This window comes from Triticum urartu, chromosome 3, assembly GCF_003073215.2.
Source record: "Triticum urartu cultivar G1812 chromosome 3, Tu2.1, whole genome shotgun sequence".
Classification (NCBI taxonomy): domain Eukaryota; kingdom Viridiplantae; phylum Streptophyta; class Magnoliopsida; order Poales; family Poaceae; genus Triticum; species Triticum urartu.
The window spans coordinates 416,522,148-416,530,423 of NC_053024.1; positions in this window are offsets into that span (position 1 = coordinate 416,522,148).

Sequence of the window (8,276 nt, forward strand, 5' to 3'; positions counted from 1 at the left end):
CGCTTGCTGCAGCTCCACTTATATTTACCCTACCTTACCTATAAGCTTAAATAGTCTTGATCGCGAGGGTGCGAGATTGCTGAGTCCCTGTGGCTCACAGATTACTATTACCCCAGATGCAGGGCCCGATGATTCCGCTCCAGGTGACGCGTTTGAGCTCAAGTGGGAGTTCGACGAGGACTCTCAACGTTACTATGTTTCCTTTCCTGATGATCAGTAGTGGTGCCCAGTTGGGGGTGATTGGGATCGTGTCGCATGTTGGGTTATCTTTTATTTTGGCGCCGTAGTCGGGCCATGAGTGTTTGGATGATGTAATGTTATTTATGTACTTGATTGACGTGGCGAGTGTAAGCCAACTATGTTATCTCCCCTTTTATTATCATATTACATGGGATGTTGTGAAGATTTCCTAACTTGCGACATATGCCTTCAATGCGATTATGCCTCTAAGTCGTGCCTTGACACGTGGGAGATATAGTTGCATCGAGGGTGTTACATTACCCGAGTCCGGAGCTCTCCAGGAGCATTCGCAGATTTGCCCTGCAGCGTGTCGGATGCCACACAGTTTTACCAGGCCGAGGAGGGAAGCTCAACGGAGAAGCTGTTCTGGTCTCAGTATACTGGGACTGAACACCCGATGCCTCTGAGCGACCAGCTGAAGCAGCTGGTCGAGCTGCACAAGGCAGCCGAACAGGCCATGAAGGGCTTTATAGTCCAGATGTGGCCTGGCGACGCCCTTCCCAACAGCTAATTCGGCCTAGTGAGGCGGCTTGTGGATGCCTGCCCACGACTGGAAGTCATTAAGCGGTCCGTCTGCATCGAAGGTGCACGCCGGGCTTTTGCCCGTGCAAAGGTGCACTGGGCCAAGATAGACGCCGTGAAGCTGGTAAAGGAAGGGCCGCCGCAGGGCAAGGAGCATCGCCACCCCGAGATGTACTATGAGGGTGTCCTGAAGGGTGCCCGTCTTGTAGCGGACGAGTGTGTGAAAGATGTAATATTTGAATAAACTTGCTCGTGTAATCCTGTATTAGGAAAACTTGTTCATATGCGCTATGCAACGCTTGTTTGAATTTAAAATATTGCCTTCTGTTTGGCTGTTCATCGAATATGAGAGATGGCTAGTCGTCGGCTTCTGCCCCCACGCCACGAGTGCTGGGGTGTTCGGGATAAAACCTGAGCACTCTTGTTCCCATTTTTGGGTCCTTCGAGGGAGGTGCTCAGCACAACGGACAAGGCAATCAGACTATAATGCGTTATCACTCTCACTTAGCCATAGAATTCTATAATTTTAAATTTCGGTGAAGCCCCTAGTATTCGGAGGCCGAATTCGGGGCGCTATACATGCCTTAAGCCGAACAGGGTCGACTCCTCGCTCTAAGCGGCATAAGTCTTTAGGGACTTGAGACCTCTCGAACAGCGACCAGTCTCTCGCCTTATCATGACAGTCAGTTTTAGCTTTCTCTACTGAGGTGCTTAGCCCAGCAGAACCGGGGTACAATCACAGTAGTTCTCCCAGTGCTACCTTAGCCGATATAGCGAAACGTAAGGTACCAAAACATGGGAGCCGGTCAAACCCAACTATTGACCCAAGACATGATTCGGAGCTGATGCATATAATGCTATAAGTTTGGGGTACTGCACTGTCGAAAGTGTTCAGACTTCTCATGCCGTATTATGGGGTATACTTAAGCCCCTAGCGTATTGGCCATACCAGAGTGTACGGGTGCTAGATGTCATGAATGAATCATATATATATATATAAAGGAAGAATGCAATAATAGTCTTAATGCTATGCATTGTTTATTCAAAAAGGTGCGTTAGAGCAGAATGATACAAGTAGTGCGATAAGCAAAAAGTAGGACTATTTGACATGTCCCTTCCAAGGGAAAGCTGAGGAATGGTATTAAAGCAAGTATTTCACTCATTATCGTAATCCACCTGGGAGTTCCATGGTGTGACGTAGCTTTCTGCCTCCTTGGTTGCTGCATCATATGTTCGGCAATCATGCTGCCGCACAGGGTTTCCAGAGATTAACGTCCTGAAAGAGAAAAATAACAAAGCGGGAAGCCCCTAGTGTGGTTTAAGCCGCACCTTGGAGCATGTCGTAGTCGTGCCCCCCTTCCCACCCGTGCCCATGGTATTTTTAATGCGTAATTATGTACACGTGGCACGGACTTCGCCATTCGGCTGGGACCGGGGTGGGGGCCGCATTGCTATGCGAGCTCGGAACATGCTAGGCGGTCCTGTTGCCGATTACTCCGGGCGCGCTTGAAGGTGTCTGGGTCCTTAATCGCCGAACTAGTGGATTGCCTTAAGAGGCAGCTTTGCGCTTTTGCTGCGAGGGCCGCAGTGTGCTCCTCCGTGCGGAGAGAGCGCTCTGTGTTTCCATTGACTGTGATGACCCCCCCGAGGTCCTGGCATCTTGAGCTTGAGATATGCATAATGCGGTACCGCAATGAATCTCGCAAATGCGGTTCGCCCGAGCAGTGCATGGTAGCCACTGCGGAACGGGACTATGTTGAAGATTAACTCTTCGCTTCGAAAGTTATCTGGAGACCCGAAGACCACTTCCAGTGTGACTGAGCCTGTGCAATGGGCCTCTACACCTGGTATGACGCCTTTAAAGGTCGTTTTTGTGGGTTTGATCCTTGAGGGGTCTATACCCATTTTGCGCACTGTGTCCTGATAAAGCAGGTTCAGACTGCTGCCGCCATCCATAAGGACTCAAGTGAGGTGAAATCCGTCAATGATTGGGTCTAGGACCAGTGCGGTGAATCCGCCATGACGGATACTAGTGGGGTGCTCCCTACGATCGAAGGTGACCGGACAGGAGGACCATGGGTTGAACTTTGGGGCGACTGGCTCCAACGCATATACGTCCCTGAGCGCACGCTTCCGCTCCCTCTTGGGGATGTGGGTTGCGTATATCATGTTCACCGTCCGCACTTGTGGGGGGAACCTCTTCTATCCTCCGGTGTTCGGCTACCAGGTCTCCTCTTCGTCATCGCTATGTGACGCCTTATCTTTGTTTTCGGCATTTAACTTGCCGGCCTTCTTGAACACCCAACAATCCCTGTTGGTGTGGTTGGCTGGCTTGTTGGGGGTGCCATGTATTTGGCACGAGCGATCGAGTATACGGTCCAAACTGGACGGGCCTGGAGTGCTTCTTTTGAATGGCTTTTTCCGCTGACCGGGTTTAGAGCCTTTGAATCCGGCATTGACTGCCGTATCCTCGGTATTGTTGCTGTTAATGCGGCGCTTATGTTTGTTACGACGTGACCTGCTGTTGCCGTCCTTGGTATCCGAAGTATCATGGTTCTTTGATATGTTATTGCTGCGAGCCAACCAGCTCTCCTCTCCCGCAGAAAAGCGGGTCATGAGTGTCGTGAGGGTTGCCATAGATTTCGGCTTTTCCTGGCCAAGGTGCCGGGCGAGCCATTCGTCGCGGATGTTGTGCTTAAAAGCTGCTGGGGCCTCTGCATCCGGACAGTCGACGATTTGATTTTTCTTTGTTAGGAACCGCGTCCAGAATTGCCTGGCTGATTCCTCTGGCTGCTGAATTATGTGGCTCAAGTCATCGGCATTTGGTGGTCGCACATAAGTGCCCTGAAAGTTGTCGAGGAATGCGGCTTCCAGACCTTCCCAACAGCCAATGGACTCTGCTGGCAAGCTGTTGAGCCAATGCCGAGCTGGTCCTTTGAGTTTGAGTGGGAGGTATTTGATGGCGTGTAGGTCATCACCGCGGGCCATGTGGATGTGCAGGAGGAAATCCTCAATCCATACCGCAGGATCTGTTGTGCCGTCGTATGATTCTATATTTATGGGTTTGAAACCCTCTAGGATTTGATGATCCATTACTTCATCTGTGAAGCATAAGGGGTGTGCGGCGCCTCTGTACTGGGCTATATCGCGACGCAGCTCAAATGAGTCTTGCCCGCTGTGTTCGGCCCGGCCGAACTTAATTTTACTGTATCCGGCATGACGATTATCGTCTCGCATAGTGGCGCGCCCTCATGATCCGTAGATCAATCTTGCATGTTTTTCTTTGTCCTCTAATACGTCTCGCAGGTCTGGCGTATTTCCCCATGCCTTTTTATTTGAATGGCGTCGGGGTGCGGGCTAAGCTTTTGGCTGGAATGCCTCTCTGTCGCGGCCGCGAGGTGGCCGATCAGCCGCGTCATATGCCATGGATGTAGGTTTCGGTGCTTCCTCCTCCAGTCGGGGTAGCAACCTGCACTTTGGGTAACTCTTGGAGGGGCGTTCGAGTTTATATTCCTCGGCCACTAGGACTTCAGTCCATCTGTCAGCTAGCAAATCTTGATCAGCTTGAAGCTATTGCTACTTTTTCTTTAGGCTATTTGTCGTGGCTATAAGCCGGCGCTTGAAGCGCTCTTGTTCGACGGGATCCTCTGGCACGACGAATTCATCATCGTCGAGGCTTGCCTCGTCTTCGGAGGGAGGCGTGTAATTATCATCCTCCGCTTCTCCATCTACCGCTCTCTCAGGAGGGCTGGCTTCTCCATCCTCCTGCTCTAAATCTTGCTGGAGGGGATTGTTGTTGCCTTCGGCACTGTCCGGAGTGCTATTATCTCCGGTGCCGGTATCACCACTTTTTCCTTGGCGGGACTTAGAGCAGAGCCGCTGACGTCGGCGCTTGGGTTGCTTCTTGGAGGGGTCATCCTCCGTTGTCCCGTTGCTATTGCCTTCTTTGGGTGTGTCCACCATGTATATGTCATATGATGAGGTGGCTGTCCAGTGCCCTGTGGGCAGTGGTTATTCTTCGCCTCCCGCGTCGTCGTCCATACCATCGATGTCTTCGGAGTCGAAGTCGAGCATGTCGGTTAAGTCGTCGACAGTGGCTACTAAGTGGGTGGTGGGTGGGCGGCGAATTTCTTCGTCATCCGCATCCCAATCCTGCCGGACGTAGTTCGGCCAGGACACTCCTGACAAGGAGAGATACCTTAGTGAGTTCAGTATGTCGCCAAAGGGCGAGTGCTGAAAAATATCCGTGGAGGTAAACTCCATGATCGGCGCCCAATCGGATTCGACAGGAATGGGCGCAGGCGGTTCGGAGTCCGTGGCCGGAGAAGGATCCGGCAGTTTGGCAACACGGCTCTCATGAAGGGTAAGGTCAATATTTGGCTCGATCGCCATAGAGGATACGGCCTCCGTGGCGGGGTCTATCCCCCCGTCCATGGATGGCACAACTAGCTCCGAATTGAGGGTCAGAGCGGCTGCCGGTGCGATTTCTTGAACACTGTCCGATGGTAGAGCTAAATCGTACTCATCGTGACCGCGTGGCGCACAAGGCAGGGGCTCGAATCCGTCGAAGATCAAGTCACCGCGGATATTGGCCGTATAGTTTAAGCTTCCAAATCTGACCTAGTGGCCAGGGGCATAACTTTCGATCTACTCCAGACGGCCAAGCGAGTTGGCCCACAGTGCGAATCCGCCGAACACAAAGATTTGTCCGGGGAGAAAAGTCTCACCCTAGACTGCATCGCTATCGATGATCGTAGGAGCCATCAAGCCTAAAGGCGACCACACAGAGGAACTCTCAATGAAAGCACAAATGTTGGTGTCAAAACCGGCGGATCTCAGGTAGGGGGTCCCGAACTGTGCGTCTAAGGTGGATGGTAACAGGAGGCAGGGGACACGATGTTTTACCCAGGTTCGGGCCCTCTTGATGGAGGTAAAACCCTACGTCCTGCTCGATTTATTCTTGATGATATGGGTATTACAAGAGTTGATCTACCACGAGATCGGAGAGACTAAACCCTAGAAGCTAGCCTATGGAATGATTGTATGTTGTCCTACGGACGAAAACCCTCCGGTTTATATAGACACCGGAAGGGGTTAGGGTTACACAAGGTCGGTTACAAAGGAGGAGATATCCATATCCGTACAGCCTAGCTTGCCTTCCACGCCAAGTAGAGTCCCATCCAGACACGAGATGAAGTCTTCAATCTTGTATCTTCATAGTCTAACAGTCCGGTCAATGGATATAGTCCGGCTGTTCGGAGACCCCCTAATCCAGGACTCCCTCAGTGGGCGCGCCCCCTACCTCGTGGCTCCCTCGTTTCTTCCCTGACGTGCACTCCAAGTCTATCCGGTTGCTTTCCTTCCAAAAATAAGTTCTGTGAAGTTTCAGGTCAATTGGACTCCGTTTGATTTTCCTTTTCTGCGATACTCTAAAACAAGGTAAAAACAGAAACTGGCTCTGTGCTCTAGGTTAATAGGTTAGTCCCAAAAATAATATAAAAGTGTATAATAAAGCCCATAAACATCCAAAACAGTAGATAATATAGCATGGAGCAATCAAAAATTATAGATACGTTGGAGACGTATCAGGTATCACCATACCTAGTTCAATCTCATTACCGGCAAGTCTCTTTACTCGTTCTGTAATGCATCGCAACTAACTCATTAGCCACATTGCTTGCAAGGCTTATAGTGATGTGCATTACCAAGAGGGCCCAAAGATACCTCTCTAACAATCGGAGTGAAAAATCCTAATCTCGATCTATGCCAACTCAACAAACACCATTGGAGACACCTATAGAGCATCTTTATAATCACCCAGTTACGTTGTGACGTTTGATAGCACACAAGGTGTTCCTCCGGTATCCGGGAGTTGCATATTCTCATAGTCAGAGGAACATGTATAAGTCATGAAGAAAGCAATAGCAATAAACTAAACGATCATAGTGCTAAGCTAATGGATGGGTCATGTCAATCACATCATTCTCTAATGATGTGATCCCATTCATCAAATGACAACTCATGTCTATGGCTAGGAAACTTAACCATCTTTGATTAACGAGCTAGTCAAGTAGAGGCATACTAGTGACACTCTGTTTGTCTATGTATTCACACATGTACTAAGTTTCTGGTTAATACAATTCTAGCATGAATAATAAAAATTTATGATGATATAAGGAAATATAAATGACAACATTATTATTGCCTCTAGGGCATATTTTCTTCAATAGGTTTATATGAGTTATGAGATTTGGTGACTGAATGTTGTTCCGAGTCCCGAATGAGATCACGGACATGACGACGAGTCTCTAAATGGTCGAGAGGTAAAGATTGATATATAGGACGATGGCATTTGGACACCGGAAGTGTTTCGAGGGTTACCAGGTACTTATCGGGTCACCGGAAGGGGTTCCGGGCACCCCCGGCAAAAGATATGAGCCTTATGGGCCAAGAGGGGAAACGCACCAGCCACAAGGGGCTGGTGCACCCCCATATGGGCCGGCCTATAAGGAGAAGGAAAGAGGGGAACGGAAAGGAAAGAGAGGAATAGGATTCCCCCTTCCTTCCCTTTCTCCCCCTCTTTCCTTCCCCTCCGACAAACATGGCAGGGGGGGGGGCAATGGGAGAACCCCAAGTAGGATTTGGCCTACTTGGGGCGCCTCCTGGAAGCCTCCTCTCTCCCTCCCGCCTATAAGTGTGTGGGGGGGGGCACCCTAGCACACCCCGGACAATTGCCTAGCAGTGTGCGGCGCCCCCCTGCACCGTTTACACCCCCGGTCATATTTTTGTAGTGCTTAGGCGAAGCCCTGCGGAGATCACTTCGCCATCACCGTCACCACATAGTCGTGCTGACGGAACTCATCTACTACCTCAACATCTTACTGGATCAAGAAGGCGAGGGACATCACCGAGCTGAATGTGTGTAGAACGCGGAGGTGCCGTGCGTTCGGTACTTGATCGGTTGAAGCACAAAGAAGTTCGACTACATCAACTGTGTTGTGAAATGCTTCCACTTACGGTCTACGAGGGTACGTAGACACACTCTCCCCCTTGCTGTTATGCGTCTCCATGGATAGATCATTACGTGCGCGTAGATTTTTTTTCTTTTTCCATGCAACGATTCCCAACAGTGGCATCATGAGCCAGGTCTATGCGCAGATGATATGCACGAGTAGAACACAAAGAGTTGTGGGCGGTGATAGTCATACTGCTTATCACCAACGTCTTATTTTGATTCGGCGGTATTGTGGGATGAAGTGGTCCGGACCAACCTTACATGTCCACGCACATGAGACCAGTTCCACCGACAGACATGCAACTAGTTTTGCATAAAGGTGGCTGGCGGGTGTCTGTTTCTCCTACTTTACTTGAATTGAATTTGCCTGCGGCCGGTCCTTGAAGAAGGTTAAAACAACAATCTTGACGAAACACCGTTATGGTTGTATGCGTAGGTAAGAAAGGTTCTTGCTAGAAGCCCGTAGCAGCCACATAAAACTTGCAACAACAAAGTAGAG